The 17,149-nt window shown below is 43.9% G+C and overlaps 1 long non-coding RNA gene and 1 pseudogene across 1 annotated transcript in view; one reads left to right on the top strand and one right to left on the bottom strand.

Moving 5' to 3' along the window:
• The window catches only part of 4933432I03Rik (RIKEN cDNA 4933432I03 gene), a 46,392-nt gene that overhangs the window by 21,470 nt on the left and 7,773 nt on the right, over positions 1–17,149 (top strand). The window lies entirely within an intron of this gene.
• Positions 1,395–2,124, bottom strand: Rpl17-ps7 (ribosomal protein L17, pseudogene 7; annotated as a pseudogene).

Here is a 17,149-nt window from a genome sequence, read left to right as displayed (position 1 = left end):
TGTTACCTCAGTCGTGTTAGATGGACTTGAATCAAAAAGCTATTGCAGATATGGAGGAGACAGGGTGCCTCTGTGCTGTTGAAGTTACTCAAAATTAACGCAGATATTCCGGGAAACAGCAATTTTTTTTAAAGACCTAAAATAATATTACCGCATGAGCATGGCTTCTAACTTTTGGGTTTAGATAAAAAAGAATTGAAATAGTATGTCAAAGACGTGTATACCCTCTTACATTTATTATAGCAGTATTTACAATAGCCAGCATATAAAAACAATCTATGCCCATCAACTGATGAAAAATACGTCGGAGCTGGAGAGATGGCTCAGCAGTTATGAGAGCATGCTGCTTATCCAGAGGGCATGGCGCCCTCTTCTGTCATCTGAGGCTACTGCACTCATGCATCCAAACAGATGACACACATTCACGATGAAAAATAAATTAAATCTTATAAAAAAAAGCAAAATGTACTTACTACATATCAAACTGGATGTTAATCAGCCAGGAAGAGTAAACTACTGTTGTGCAGGCCCAGATGGGCAGACCTATTAAGATTCTATTAAGTGGAATGGACCAGGCACAGGCGGACAAACATTGTAGATCTCACTCATGTGTGGAATTCCTGGTATTGGAGTCACAGAAATGATAGGACAGCATGGCAGACACTAGTGGCTGAGGGGGCTGAGTCGGTGGAAAACGGGGAGATCTTGAGCAATGAGAACTTTCAGTGCATAGAGGAATATGTCCTGGTGTTTTGTTGCATAGCATGGGGATTGTATAAAACTAATGTATTATATATTTCAAAAATAGTGAAAATAGATACTTTGGGTGGTGAGTGCGTGCGTGTGTGTGTGTGTGTGTGTGTGTGTTGTGAGGCTAGTTATTTGCACATGGCCACAAGTGTCATGGAGAGCAGAAGAGCCGGAGGTTGTGACCTGTACAATGTGGGTGCTGGGACCCGGTCTCCGGTTTTCTGTGTGAGCTGTGTGTGTTCCCTTAAGCCGTTCCCTGACCTCCACAGTCATGCCATGCCATGCACACACAAGTGTACAACACACACACACATAAATAAAACCCCAAAGCTTTAAAAGAGGAAGGCCCGATCCTGAATTATTCCGTGGAGCACATCTGTCTAGGGGTTCCTTCCTTCTGCCCGAGGTTTTCATCCTAAAGTTATACATGGAGCTCAGGCTTAAACCCTCACTGTTTGCCCCACGTGCTGCTGAGATTTTTATTTACTTGTAATCATGATATCCGTAAGAATGTGAGCACAGATCCTCATGAAGTTAATTGGAGCCCAGCCCCTTATCATTTCTTCTCTTTCTTTTTTTTCTCTTCTCTTCTCTTCTCTTCTCTTCTCTTCTCTTCTCTCCTCTCTTCTTTTCTCTTTTCTTTTCATGGTCACGTGGTTTTGAACCATCTATTTCACTGTTTAATAACATGCTTCTGCATTTTAAAGCACCTCTCTCCCAACAGGGCTCATTAAAGACCACCAGAAGACCTTGAACTTTATCTGCATTTATTTTATGCTGAATTTATCCCCAGACCATGAGTTTTTGTTTCTTCAGTTTCTTCTGGGATATCTTTTTCTTCTGTGCAGCCTCCTCTTCTGGCTTTGGAACGATCTGTTCCTTCTCAGTGAGGATCATCTCAGTGTGGCAGGGGGAGCTCATGTATGGGTTAATCCAGCCATGAGCTCTGTAGGTTCGTCGGCGCATCTTAGGTGCCTTGTTCACCTGGATGTGTTCAATGACTAGAGAATCTACGTCTAAACCCTTAAGTTCAGCGTTACTCTCTGCATTTTTTAAGCACGTGCAGCAAAAATTCAGCACTCTTTTTTGGCCACCGACCCTGTGTCCAGCCCCACTGTTTGGCCTGAGCACACCTACCGACTCCACCATTATACCGCCGGAATGGCACACATTGCTTCTTTAAAGTGACATCCTTCAGATACTCAGTGGCTTTGCGGATATGCATACCCTCGATGGCCTGGGCAGTTTCCTGGGTGTTCTTAAAGTGAACACGAAGGTTTGACCCTCTTGATTTGCGTGATTTTGTGGGGTTTTCTGGGTCAAGAGAGTAGCGAACCATCTTGGCAGGTGGCCTCTGGCCGCTTACAGGAAGAGCCTTCTGGTTCTTTTCAAACCACAGTCTGTAATAGCTGGAGACGAGAGTGCTCAATAGCACTGCTTTCCATACTACTTTATTTAAGGTGATTTTCCTTCCTAATTTCCGAGTTCCGTTTATAAGACTTTAAAAAAGAGAATAAGAGGCAACTGGCCCAGCTCACGTCCTGCCTAGGTATTTACAGTTAGGGAACTTCTTTTTTACATTGTAATGATGTATTAGACACTTCGGTGGCCAATCTTTGTTAAATTGACTGAATCTGGCATCGCCCAAAGAGAAGCCTTATTAAAGTCACATTATTTTAAGTTAGACGACACACACACACACACACACACACACACACACACACGTATAAACTGTGAGTGATACCCTCTGGTGACAGCCCAGATGAGACAAGGTCTGAAGAAAGTGATTTGCTTTTTGCCTGCTGGCAGTGTCCGTTTGTCTGGACACCCCTAGGGGAGATCTTGGAAGCACAGCATTTGTCCCAGACTCCACTTTCCCCTTCTGGTTTGGTGTCTGATGCCTTGAAGGGAAACATAGGCTTCGGACTCTCCATTCCGGACTTGGCCCTGCCTTCTCCAGGCAGCCTTATAGGCAGTGCCCAGATGCCCCTGGCAGAGAGGCAGAATGGAGAACATACAATCCCAGCGCTGAGAGGCAGGAAAAACTGGATCCTTGCAGCTTGCTAGCCATCTAGCCTAGCCTACTTGGCAAGTTCGAGACCAGTGAGCGACTTTACCTTAAAAACCAAAACAAACAAATAAAAAGATAGATGGTAGGTAAGCAATTACACCCGGGTTATTTACACACACACACACATACTCACCTGCACACAGATGCACACACAGTGCACATACATTATGTGACTGTAGCTCTCAAACGCTGAGGTGGAGAAACGCACATGCTAACTGGCAGGGGATCGCAATGGAAGCAGGAGCCACTGAATGTGGTGAGAGGCAAAGGCAGCTCACCCTGGCTCTTAGGTTTCTGGTTAGGGGACCAGACATGGACCATAAGAGGAGGAACAGTTGTTGCAGAAAAGACAACACACTTATGCGTGCTACAGCTTAAATACTTGACAGACATGAAAGTGGAGAGTAGAGAGATGGATACAGAACAGGGATTTCTGGAGATCTTTGTTGGAGGAGGAGATCTGTGAACTGGCTTTAAATCAGGTGAAAGGTGAACCTTCCATCATTTCCCTTTACAGGGTTTGTAGGGTTAAATGGGGTCCTGACAGGTGTTGGGAAGCCTTGAGACACCACTCCTGGGGTGGGGAAGTGTAGTCTGGGGCACAGGAACAGCCGGAGCTGGCTTGGGGGTCCCCGCGCTTGTGACAAGGCTGGGACCGTCTGGTTCTAAGGCTCTTGAGCACCCAGGTGCCTCTGGATGCCGTGGAAGAGCTGAGAATGAAGTGGGGGCCCGAGGGCCGGATCTGGCCCAGGGTTGAGGGGGAAAAGAGGGAAGCTCTGGCTAGCTCCCAAGGGGAGGAGTCCTTGGCTTGTTAGGGAGTGGCTGGCTAGGCTTGGTGGTCGTGGCTGGGAGCGCTGAGTGGCCTTCTGTGGGAGATTAATGGCAGGCTCTTTAGGCGATTCCTAGACTCCCCACAGTGGATCCCGATGAAAAGAGGCAGTCAATGGTTTTAAGGCATTTATTGTCATGGTGGAAGGTGGGTGAGTCAAACCGTCCTCCACTTCTCAGGATGAGGTTAAGTAGCTTTTGCAGGGAGGAGAATCTGGGAAGGAAAGCTTAAGTGGCTAAACCCTTCAGGCCTTAAGGTACCTCATTAAAATGGAGATCTGTCTTGAGCCTACATGAAGTCCTCTACCTGAGGAGGGGTTTGGGGTGTTGCCCTTACATGACTGATGGCCACAGATCTACGGAGGGCCGTGGCCTCCTGTCAGGAGCCTAGTGTCTGGGAACCAGGCAAAAAGCCTGCTGTCCCTTGAGGGTCACTGGGGTTTCTAAACTTAGTTCAACCAGGAGCCAGATTGCATTTCACCATCCTAGTTAGCAATGCTTACTTCCTGTGCAATATTTCTCTACACACCTCACCTATGGCTAAGGACATACAACTAGGCCTGGCTAATATGATGTTGGTATCACTTTCCAGATTAAGGTGTGGCCCCTTCTTCCTCTTCCCTGCCTTCACACTGTGAAGCCATGTGACCATGAGACTCCTGGGTCACCTTGTGGGTCAGGGAGGAGGAGAACTGCTGAGATTTCATTGAATGTTTTGTAATGAGGAAGGTGACACATTCTTCTTTGTCTCTGACATAACGTACCCCATGAGAAAACTTCCCCTTCTGTGGCAGCCTGCCCGCGGTATTGCCGCTGCTCCACTCTTGTCTGTGTGGCCATGTTTAGGAGAGACTGTTTTACAGCACACTTCCCTGTATTCTGACTTGCAATCTTTCTACCTCCTCTTCTGTCATGTTCAGATGCTGGAGCTGTGATGCAGAGGGTAGACTTTGGAGCTGGGCTCCCCACGACCTGTTGGTCACTGCATTGCATACAATTGTGGTTCTCTGTGATGGGCTTCATTTGCTGTAAAGAAAAGCTTCTGTGATGAGGGGTGGTAAAAGGACAATTAGCCTCTTGGAGGGATGAACCACCCTCGAGGATGTCCAAGGTGAGTGCCAGCCTTGAAACCATGTAAAATACAGAAAGCAGATTCTACTAGTATATACTATATACATGCAAATATGTATGTAATAAACAGAATAAAAAAGAATCTATTAACAGGAGAGTGGGAGTGGCCCCAGGGAGGGGAACTAAGAGAATCTAGAAGGGAGAAAGTGAAGGGGGGAGTCATCTAGGACTGTTTCAATTAAAAACATTAAGATAAGTGATAAGGCAGCTTGATTTCAGTGTTTAGATTTCAGAATATGATGTAGTTGCTGATGTTTTTTCCTGAGTAAAATAACATGTTTCTGGGTCATTTATTGCATTCTAAGATTTTACCATCCCTTTACGTTAGTATTGATATGTAGAAGACAGTCCTCCTTGCAAGGAACTCAACCCACTCCTTCAGAAGACTTAGTGATCTTGTAAAGACATAGAGCTGGTCACACACCTGTGTTGTCATCCACCTCAGAATGTGTGGAGCCCCCCAGAGGCCAGCACAACCTCTGTCCAGATCAATAAATGACTTGCTTTAAAAAAAAAAGCCTCTTCCCTCATATATGACATCTGACAGCAGTTTTCCCTCCCTGCTCCCCTCCCAGTCCCACCTCCTGACCTCTCTCCTCTCCCCAGATCCAGTCCTTCTCCATTTCCCTTCAGAAAAGAGCAGGCCTCCCAGGGATATCAACCAAACATGGCATATCAAGTTTCAACAAAACTAGGCACCTCCCCTTATATTAAGGCTGAATAAGGCAACCCAGTTGGAGGAAAGGGTCCCAGTGGCAGGCAAAAGAGTCAGGGACGGCCCTCGCTCCCACTATTAGGTGACCTCCAAGAACACCAAGTTACACAGCCATAACATGCAGAGGACCTAGGTCAGACCCCTATAGGATCCCTGATTGGTAGTTCAGTTGGTGACTTTTTTTTTTTAATTAAGGCATTTTTTATTAGATATTTTCTTCATTTACATTTCAAATGCTATCCCCAAAGCCCCCTATACCCTCCCCCAAGCCCTGCTCCCCAACCCACCCACTCCTGTTTCCTGGCCCTGGCATTCCCCTGTACTGGGGCATATGATCTTCGCAAGACCAAGGACCTCTCCTTCCATTGATGGCTGGCTAGGCTATCTTCTGCTACATATGCAGCTAGAGACACGAGCTCCGGGGGTACTGGTTAGTTCATATTGTTGTTCCTCCTATAGGGTTGCAGACCCCTTTAGCTCCTTGGGTACTTTCTCTAGCTCCTTTATTAGGGGCCCTGTGTTCCATCCAACAGATGACTGTGAGCATCCACTTCTATATTTGCCAGGCATTGGCATAACCTCACAAGAGAGAGCTATGTCAGGGTCCTGTCAGCAAAATCTTTCTGGCATATACAATAGTGTCTGGGTTTGGTGGTTGAATATGGGATGGATCTTCCAGTGGGACACTCTCTGCATGGTCTTTCCTTCTGTCTCAGCTCTGAACTTTGTCTCTGTAACTCCCTCCATGGGTATTTTGTTCCCCATTCTAAGAAGGAGCAAAGTATCCACACTTTGGTCTTCCTTCTTCTTGAGTTTTATGTGTTTTACAAATTGTATCTTGGGTATTCTATGGATAAACCTTGAGATGGATGGAGCCTCTAATTCCATGTAATGGGCAGAAATTGCATCTCATCCTTCCTAGGTGAGCTCATCCATACTAATGCTTGCTCATATACGTTCCTTGAAATTCTGAACTCTGAACCCCCAAGCATCAGATTGTGATATGAAGGAAGCCTGAAGACATCTTCTGCTGACATCTGCTGGTGTGTAGACTTCAGGTCTTAGGGATGGCTCCTGCTGAGGTGTCATAATACATGTGTGTGGACTTGTCATGTAGGCTACACTGCTGCCCAGATCCTTTTTCATGACTCAGTGGCCCCTTGGGACCTGCTAATTCCCCAAGTCTCATCACAATCCCTTCTTTTGGGGGCTCAGGGATTCCCTGTTGAGGAATGCCTACTGCATCTCTTCTCACTTCCCACTGCTCTATTCTACCCTTAAGATAGCATCACATAGGAATGCCACAGACCTTGGCACTGCCTCTCCCCATAGACTGAAGGTGTCCAAGCAAGAGCTCTACTTCCCTTCGCCAGTCATTTCCTTCCTAAGTGCACACTGGAGAAGCAGCTTCCTGAGGGCACAGTAGGGAGGAACAGGAAAACCTGAATTAAACCAAAAGGATTCACTCTTCAGGAATCTGCCACCCCACATCCCCCAGCCCGTTGGATTTACTCCTAAACGGGTTAAAGTTTATGGCTTAGAGTTATGCTCTTCAAACTTAGGAGAGAAGCAGGCAACAGGCTTGTTAAAAGAGATGGTGGGCTTCATGCCAGAATTTCTATTTGTAAGTCTGAAACAGGGACTAGTAATTTGCATTTAGGGTTTCCAAGTTTAGCAAAGAAAAAGAAAGGCTACCCATTTAAATTTGAACTTCAGATAAATAATACTGTTCTCAATATTATTAGCCTCATATATTGTATGACATTGTCTTAGTTGGGGTTTCTATTGCTGCGATGGAAAACCATGACCAAAAAGCAAGTTGGGAAGAAAAGGGTTTATTTAGCTTACACTTCTAGATTGTAGTCCATCATTGTAGAAAGTCAGGATAGAAACTCAAACAGGACAGGAAACTGGAGGCAGGAGCTTATGCAGAGCCCATGGAAGAGTGCTGGTTACTTGTGTGCTCAGCCTGTTTTCTTATAGAACCCAGGATCTCTAGCCCAGAGATGGCCCCACCCACAATGGGCTGGCCCCTCCCTCATTAATCACTAATTAAGAAAATTCCTAACAGATTTGCCTGCAGATCTGTCTTATAAAGGCATTTTTTTTTAAATAGAGGTTCCTTCCTGTCAGATGACTTTAGCTGTGTCAAGTTGACATAGAACAAGCCAGCACAGACACTCTTGTCCTAAGGTTTGAAACCACAAGACTATTTGCTTATGTGAACGTCAGACTTAACTGAGTGCTCTACAATGTATATGCTAACTCTATTTGAATTTTCAGTAAGTTCCCTGGGGCAGGGGATGCTGCTGGTGTAAGGATGATTTGAGCACCAGGTGCAGACTTTCCTGAGTGTAGACAACCAGGGACAGAAACACTGAAGCAGCTGAGGAGGCTGAGAAGGGATGGAGCAGCAGAGCTCACAGTGGTTTCTCAGAGGCCACAGGAAGACATGGCTTCACAAACATGGATTTGTTCACAGAGATGTGTGCACAGACTTAAAGGATTGATGGCCTGAAGTTTGGCAAAGAAGAGGGTGGGATGCTGTCGTAGGACATCATGCATATGTGATCATGACTGTGGGCACTGTCATAGGATAGCATGCTTATGTGATCATGAGGGTGGGTACTGTCATAGAACAGCATATGATATTTTGAGAGGCTCTTTGCGAAGAGCTATAGAGAACACTGAATATACTAACATACCATAGCAGAAAGAAGTTGTGCAAGAAAGAATTAAGTAATAGAAAATTTGGGGTTGGAGAAATGGCTCAGCTGTTAAGAACACAAGTTATTCCTCCAGAGGTCCCAAGTTCAATTCCCAGAAACCACATGGTGACTCACAACCACCTGTAATGGGATCCGATGCCCTCTTCTGGCATACAGGTGTACATGCTGACAGTAAGTGTGTGTGTGTGTGTGTGTGTGTGTGTGTGTGTGTGTGTGTGTGTGTGTGTATGTATGTGTGTGTGTGTATGTGTGTGTGTGTGTGTTCATTGACAACTTCTGCGTGTTACCTATCTCTTTCTCTTTTTTTTTTGTAAATTAGTCTTTGAGCTCTCCTTTCATGTTTGTGTGTGTAACTTACGCTTGTCTGCACATGTGTGTGCGACTGTGCTTGCTCTGGGTTTGCATACGCACGCTATCGGTTAACATCCAAACATCTTCCTCAAGCCCTCTCCCTCCTCCAACTCCTTCCAGATTCTTCTCACCTCCCCATCTCCACACCTTATTCTTTCTCTTTAGGAAACAAACAGGCAAAGGCAAAACAAACAAAAACCCCCAAACAAAAACAAAGATAACAAAGAGAAAGCACAAGAAACACAGAAACACACAGAGACACAGACTACACAGGCACAAGCATGAACACACACACACAGGCATGAACGCACACACGCACACAAACACAGAACACAGCTCACAAAAATATAAAATTTGAAACAATAATATACAAGCAAAAGACAAGTAAATAAATCATGTCCCCCAAACAAAGCATACAAGACAAAAACGTCTACAGAAACAGCATCGAATTTATTTGGTGCGGGCCATCTACTGCTGTGGGTGGGCTCTGCCCTTAGGTGTGGTTAATATCCTCAGTGAGACTCCACTGAAGCAGTTTCTGCTCTTGAGCCCTCCGTAGCTTTTCTAAGAAAAGTTTGGAGAAAACAAAAATCACGTAAAAATTTAGACTGGCAACATCTACCTCTAACACTGTCCCCTGCTGGAAGTCCCTAGACGTGTTGACTTTGAAATGGTTGGAGTCAGAGCTGCCAGAATAGAGAGATCTGGCGACACTGCATCTTGTCTTGTCCAGGGGAGGGGCATGGAACGTCCATTTCATTAGCAGATTTGAAGAAGTGTATTTTGCCACTTTAGTAACTATCTGTTGAGATTAAGGATCTAATTTGTGTAATTTTGTGAGAGGGAAGGATGCTATGATCAATTTGCTGTGGTGTGTGTGTGTGTGTGTGTGTGAGCACATGAACGTGGTAATAAAATAGATGTGGGTAAAATTGAGTTTCTCAGTTCTGTCTATTCACACCAGGGCCTCAAGGGCAGATAACAAGACAACACAGGGTTTTTACCCCTGTGAATGGCATATTTTAAAAAAATTACCACTATCAATGTAAACAAAACTCTATAACAATGTAAACAAGCTCTATAATTAATCAGTTTCTGTTATAAAAGTTTAAAAAAATTCTCATCATTAACTTAGTGCATGCCCAACATGTACAAAATACTGTTACATGCTTGGCATCTGCCAACGGGACAAAAGAGAACCTTGGAGTAGCTGTTTACGGTGACTTCTTTTTTTTTTTTTTTTTTTTTTTTTTTTTTTTTTTTTTTTTTTTTTCCATTTTTTATTAGGTATTTCGCTCATTTACATTTGCAATGCTATACCAAAAGTCCCCCATAGCCACCCACCCCTTCTCCCCTACCCACCCACTCCCCTTTTATGGCCCTGGCGTTCCCCTGTACTGGGGCATATAAAGTTTGCGTGTCCAATGGGCCTCTCTTTCCAGTGATGGCCGACTAGGCCATCTTTTGATGCATATGCAGCTAGAGTCAAGAGCTCCGGGGTACTGGTTAGTTCATAATGTTGTTCCACCTATAGGGTTGCAGATCCCTTTAGCTTCTTTGGTACTTTCTCTAGCTCCTTCATTGGGGGCCATGTGATCCATCCAATAGCCGACTGTGAGCATCCACTTCTATGTTTGCTAGGCCCAGGCATACTCTGACAAGAGACAGCTATATCAGGGTCCTTTCAGCATAATCTTGCTAGTGTATGCAATGGTGTCCGCATTTGGAAGCTGATTATGGGATGGATCCCCGGATATGGTAGTGTCTACATGGTCCATCCTTTTATCTCAACTCCAAACTTTGTCTCTGTAACTCCTTCCAAGGGTGTTTTGCTCCCACTTCTAAGGAGGGGCATAGTGTTCACACTTCAGTCTTCATTTTTCTTGAGTTTCATGTGTTTAGGAAATTGTATCTTATATCTTGGGTATCTTAGGTTTTGGGCTAATATCCACTTATCAGTGAGTACATATTGTGTGAGTTCCTTTGTGAATGTGTTACCTCACTCAGGATGATGCCCTCCAGGTCCATCCATTTGGCCAGGAATTTCATAAATTCATTCTTTTTAATAGCTGAGTAGTACTCCATTGTGTAGATGTACCACATCTTCTGTATCCATTCCTCTGTTGAGGGGCATCTGGGTTCCTTCCAGCTTCTGGCTATTATAAATAAGGCTGCTATGAACATAGTGGAGCATGTGTCCTTCTTACCAGTTGGGGCATCTTCTGGATATATGCCCAGGAGAGGTATTGCTGGATCCTCCGGTAGTACTATATCCAGTTTTCTGAGGAACCGCCAGACTGATCTCCAGAGTGGTTGTACAAGCCTGCAATCCCACCAACAATGGAGGAGTGTTCCTCTTTCTCCACATCCTCGCCAGCATCTGCTGTCACCTGAATTTTTGATCTTAGCCATTCTGACTGGTGTGAGGTGGAATCTCAGGGTTGTTTTGATTTGCATTTCCCTGATGATTAAGGATGTTGAGCATTTTTTCAGGTGCTTCTCTGCCATTCGGTATTCCTCAGGTGAGAATTCTTTGTTCAATTCTGAGCCCCATTTTTTAATGGGGTGATTTGATTTTCTGAAGTCCACCTTCTTGAGTTCTTTATATATGTTGGATATTAGTCCCCTATCTGATTTAGGATAGGTAAAGATCCTTTCCCAATCTGTTGGTGGTCTTTTTGTCCTATTGACGGTGTCTTTTGCCTTGCAGAAACTTTGGAGTTTCATTAGGTCCCATTTGTCAATTCTCGATCTTACAGAGCAAGCCATTGCTGTTCTGTTCAGGAATCTTTCCCCTGTACCCATATCTTCAAGGCTTTTCCCCACTTTCTCCTCTATAAGTTTCAGTGTCTCTGGTTTTATGTGAAGTTCCTTGATCCACTTAGATTTGACCTTAGTACAAGGAGATAAGTATGGATCGATTCGCATTCTTCTACATGATAACAACCAGTTGTGCCAGCACCAATTGTTGAAAATGCTGTCTTTCTTCCACTGGATGGTTTTAGCTCCCTTGTCGAAGATCAAGTGACCATAGGTGTGTGGGTTCATTTCTGGGTCTTCAATTCTATTCCATTGGTCTACTTGTCTGTCTCTATACCAGTACCATGCAGTTTTTATCACAATTGCCCTGTAGTAAAGCTTTAGGTCAGGCATGGTGATTCCACCAGAGGTTCTTTTATCCTTGAGAAGAGTTTTTGCTATCCTAGGTTTTTTGTTATTCCAGATGAATTTGCAAATTGCTCCTTCTAATTCGTTGAAGAATTGAGTTGGAATTTTGATGGGGATTGCATTGAATCTGTAGATTGCTTTTGGCAAGATAGCCATTTTTACAATGTTGATCCTGCCAATCCATGAGCATGGGAGATCTTTCCATCTTCTGAGATCTTCTTTAATTTCTTTCTTCAGAGACTTGAAATTTTTATCATACAGATCTTTTACTTCCTTAGTTAGAGTCACGCCGAGATATTTTATATTATTTGTGACTATTGAGAAGGGTGTTGTTTCCCTAATTTCTTTCTCAGCCTGTTTATTCTTTGTGTAGAGAAAGGCCATTGACTTGTTTGAGTTAATTTTATATCCAGCTACTTCACCAAAGCTGTTTATCAGGTTTAGGAGTTCTCTGGTGGAATTTTTAGGGTCACTTATATATACTATCATATCATCTGCAAAAAGTGATATTTTGACTTCCTCTTTTCCAATTTGTATCCCCTTGATCTCCTTTTGTTGTCGAATTGCTCTGGCTAATACTTCAAGTACTATGTTGAAAAGGTAGGGAGAAAGTGGGCAGCCTTGTCTAGTCCCTGATTTTAGTGGGATTGCTTCCAGCTTCTCTCCATTTACTTTGATGTTGGCTACTGGTTTGCTGTAGATTGCTTTTATTATGTTTAGGTATGGGCCTTGAATTCCTGATCTTTCCAAAACTTTTATCATGAATGGGTGTTGGATCTTGTCAAATGCTTTTTCTGCATCTAACGAGATGATCATGTGGTTTTTGTCTTTGAGTTTGTTTATATAATGGATTACATTGATGGATTTTCGTATATTAAACCATCCCTGCATCCCTGGAATAAAACCTACTTGGTCAGGATGGATGATTTCTTTAATGTGTTCTTGGATTCGGTTAGCGAGAATTTTATTAAGGATTTTTGCATCGATATTCATAAGAGAAATTGGTCTGAAGTTCTCTATCTTTGTTGGATCTTTCTGTGGTTTAGGTATCAGAGTAATAGTGGCTTCATAAAATGAGTTGGGTAGAGTACCTTCTACTTCTATCTTGTGAAATAGTTTGTGCAGAACTGGAATTAGATCTTCTTTGAAGGTCTGATAGAACTCTGCACTAAACCCATCTGGTCCTGGGCTTTTTTTGGTTGGGAGACTATTAATAACTGCTTCTATTTCTTTAGGGGATATGGGACTGTTTAGAAGGTCAACTTGATCCTGATTCAACTTTGGTACCTGGTATCTGTCCAGAAATTTGTCCATTTCATCCAGGTTTTCCAGTTTTGTTGAGTATAAGCTTTTGTAGAAGGATCTGATGGTGTTTTGGATTTCTTCAGGATCTGTTGTTATGTCTCCCTTTTCATTTCTGATTTTGTTGATTAGGATTTTGTCCCTTTGCCCTCTAGTGAGTCTAGCTAAGGGTTTATCTATCTTGTTGATTTTCTCAAAGAACCAACTCCTCGTTTGGTTAATTCTTTGAATAGTTCTTCTTGTTTCCACTTGGTTAATTTCACCCCTGAGTTTGATTATTTCCTGCCGTCTACTCCTCTTGGGTGAATTTGCTTCCTTTTTTTCTAGAGCTTTTAGATGTGTTGTCAAGCTGCTAGTATGTGCTCTCTCCCGTTTCTTCTTGGAGGTACTCAGAGCTATGAGTTTCCCTCTTAGAAATGCTTTCATTGTGTCCCAAAGGTTTGGGTACGTTGTGGCTTCATTTTCATTAAACTCTAAAAAGTCTTTAATTTCTTTCTTTATTCCTTCCTTGACCAAGGTATCATTGAGAAGAGTGTTGTTCAGTTTCCACGTGAATGTTGGCTTTCCATTCTTAATGTTGTTATTGAAGATCAGTCTTAGGCCATGGTGGTCTGATAGGATACATGGGACAATTTCAATATTTTTGTATCTGTTGAGGCTTATTTTGTGACCAATTATATGGTCAATTTTGGAGCAGGTCCCGTGAGGTGCTAGAAGAAGGTATATCCTTTTGTTTTAGGATTAAATATTCTGTAGATATCTGTCAGGTCCATTTGTTTCATAACTTCTGTTAGTTTCACTGTGTCCCTGTTTAGTTTCTGTTTCCACGATCTGTCCATTGATGAAAGTGGTGTGTTGAGGTCTCCCACTATTATTGTGTGAGGTGCAATGTGTGCTTTGAGCTTTACTAAAGTGTCTTTAATGAATGTGGCTGCCCTTGCATTTGGAGCGTAGATATTCAGAATTGAGAGTTCCTCTTGGAGGATTTTACCTTTGATGAGTATGAAGTGTCCCTCCTTGTCTTTTTTGATAACTTTGGGTTGGAAGTCGATTTTATCCGATATTAGAATGGCTACTCCAGCCTGTTTCTTCAGACCATTTGCTTGGAAAATTGTTTTCCAGCCTTTCACTCTGAGGTAGTGTCTGTCTTTTTCCCTGAGATGGGTTTCCTGTAAGCAGCAGAATGTTGGGTCCTGTTTGTGTAGCCAGTCTGTTAGTCTATGTCTTTTTATTGGGGAATTGAGTCCATTGATATTAAGAGATATTAAGGAAAGGTAATTGTTGCTTCCTGTTATTTTTGTTGTTAAAGTTGGCATTCTGTTCTTGTGGTTGTCTTCTTTTAGGTTTGTTGATGGATTATCTTCTTGTTTTTTCTAGGGCGTGGTTCCCGTCCTTGTATTGTTTTTTTTCTGTTATTATCCTTTGAAGGGCTGGATTCGTGGAGAGATAATGGGTGAATTTAGTTTTGTCGTGGAATACTTTGGTTTCTCCATCTATGGTAATTGAGAGTTTGGCTGGGTATAGTAGCCTGGGCTGGCATTTATGTTCTCTTAGTGTCTGTATAACATCTGACCAGGCTCTTCTGGCTTTCATAGTCTCTGGTGAAAAATCTGGTGTAATTCTGATAGGCTTGCCTTTATATGTTACTTGACCTTTTTCCCTTACTGCTTTTAGTATTCTATCTTTATTTAGTGCATTTGGTGTTCTGATTATTATGTGTCGGGAGGAATTTCTTTTCTGGTCCAGTCTATTTGGAGTTCTGTAGGCTTCTTGTATGTTCATGGGCATCTCTTTCTTTAGATTTGGGAAGTTTTCTTCAATAATTTTGTTGAAGATGTTTGCTGGTCCTTTGAGTTGAAAATCTTCATTCTCATCCACTCCTATTATCCGTAGGTTTGGTCTTCTCATTGTGTCCTGGATTTCCTGGATGTTTTGAGTTAGGATCTTTTTGCATTTTCCATTTTCTTTGATTGTTGTGCCGATGTTCTCTATGGAGTCTTCTGCACCTGAGATTCTCTCTTCCATCTCTTGTATTCTGTTGCTGATGCTGGCATCTATGGTTCCAGATTTCTTTCCTAGGGTTTCTATCTCCAGCGTCGCCTCACTTTGGGTTTTCTTTATTGTGTCTACTTCCCTTTTTAGGTCTAGTATGGTTTTGTTCATTTCCATCACCTGTTTGGATGTGTTTTCCTGTTTTTCTATAAGGACTTCTACCTGTTTGGTTGTGTTTTCCTGTTTTTCTTTAAGGACTTGTAACTCTTTAGCAGTGTTTTCCTGTTTTTCTTTAAGGACTTGTAACTCTTTAGCAGTGTTCTCCTGTATTTCTTTAAGTGAGTTGTTGAATTCCTTCTTTATGTCCTCTACCATCATCATGAGATATGCTTTTAAATCCAGGTCTACCTTTTCAGGTGTGTTAGGGTGTCCTGGATTGGGCGAAGTGGGCGTTCTGGGTTCTGATGATGGTGAGTGGTCCTGGCTTCTGTTAGTAGGATTCTTACGTTTACCTTTCGCCATCTGGCAATCTCTGGAGTTAGTTGTTATAGTTGTCTTTGTTAAAAGATTGTTCCTCTGTTGATTTTGTTACCCTCTATCAGCAGGCGTGGGAGACAAGCTCTCTTCTCTGAGTTTCAGTGGTCAGAGCAGTCTCTGTAGGCAAGCTCTCCTCTCTCAGGGAAGGTGTACAGTTATCTGGTGTTTGGACCTCCTCCTGGCTGAAGGTGAAGGCCCAAAACAGAATCTTTCCCAGAAGCTGTGTTGCTTTGGCCAGGAAGGTGGCCAGTTGTCTGGAGTCGAAGATGTCGCAGCCTCAGAAGCTCTGTGGCTCTTGCCGGGAAGGTGGCTGGTTGTCTGGAGCTGAGGATGGTGCCGCCCCAGAATCTCTGCGACTCTCTCGCCCGTCCCAGAAACGGCTGGCACTCTGTATTCCACACGGTCACCCGTGCAGCCTGCCCTCCGCGGAGTCCCGGAGCCAAGAAGGCTCCCGCCGGCGCCTGTGCCACAAACCTCTCAGGCCAGGCAGACCCCCGTGCTCTCACCAGGAAGGTGGCCGGCTGTCTGGAGCTGAAGATGGCGCCGCCCAGAAGCTCTGCGACTCTCTCGCCCGTCCCAGAAACAGCTGGCACTCTGTATTCCACACGGTCACCCGTGCAGCCTGCCCTCCGCGGAGTCCCGGAGCCAAGAAGGCTCCCGCCGGCGCCTGTGCCACAAACCTCTCAGGCCAGGTAGACCCCCGTGCTCTCACCAGGAAGGTGGCCGGCTGTCTGGAGCTGAAGATGGCGCCGCCCAGAAGCTCTGCGACTCTCTTGCCCGTCCCAGAAACAGCTGGCACTCTGTATTCCACACGGTCACCCGTGCAGCCTGCCCTCCGCGGAGTCCCGGAGCCAAGAAGGCTCCCGCCGGCGCCTGTGCCACAAACCTCTCAGGCCAGGCAGACCCCGTGCTCTCACCAGGAAGGTGGCCGGCTGTCTCTACGGTGACTTCTGAGTTGAAGTACTTCGGTGAAATTTGGATAAACACCTTTGCTCAAGAGAGCTGGCTTCTTAGACAGATTTGCTAAGGAAGGTCTGTAAAAAGCATTTAAAGGTCATATAAAAAGCACTTTATAGTTATGCCCACCGTTCATTTTCCCAAATGCAATTCTATACTTGGGGAATACTTGAGGAATCTTATACTTGGGAATTCAAGTTCTTATCTGAATTCCTGTATATATTTCTATCTGCAAGTAGGCAATCACATAAAGTAAGTTAACTGAGTAACTGACATTATATAAGCATCTATTAGTCATTACAGACAGCAATGCTGAGATGCTAAGGATGGACTTTAAAACATGTCATTGAAATAGTTCACTTTTATCTCCCTGGCGCCTGTAGTTGACAGCTTCTACCACTAGGTGGCACTATTCCTCCATTACGAATGATTCTGGACTCAACTGACCAGAGCACAAAGCAACTCCAAGATTTTCCCGGGCCTTAGGTGTGGCAGTATTTTGTACTCGATGCCTTTTGGACTGGGCTCCACAACTCTGCATTTTGATTGGTTGTGGTATTTCTGTAGTGGTGTCAATATGTTGTAAAGAGACCATTCCTTGATAAGGGGCAGATACCA

Source organism: Mus musculus, chromosome 14 (genome assembly GCF_000001635.26).
Source record: "Mus musculus strain C57BL/6J chromosome 14, GRCm38.p6 C57BL/6J".
NCBI classification, from domain to species: domain Eukaryota; kingdom Metazoa; phylum Chordata; class Mammalia; order Rodentia; family Muridae; genus Mus; species Mus musculus.
The sequence above is the reverse complement of the archived record's forward strand: the minus strand, read 5'-3'. Positions and strand labels throughout refer to the sequence as shown.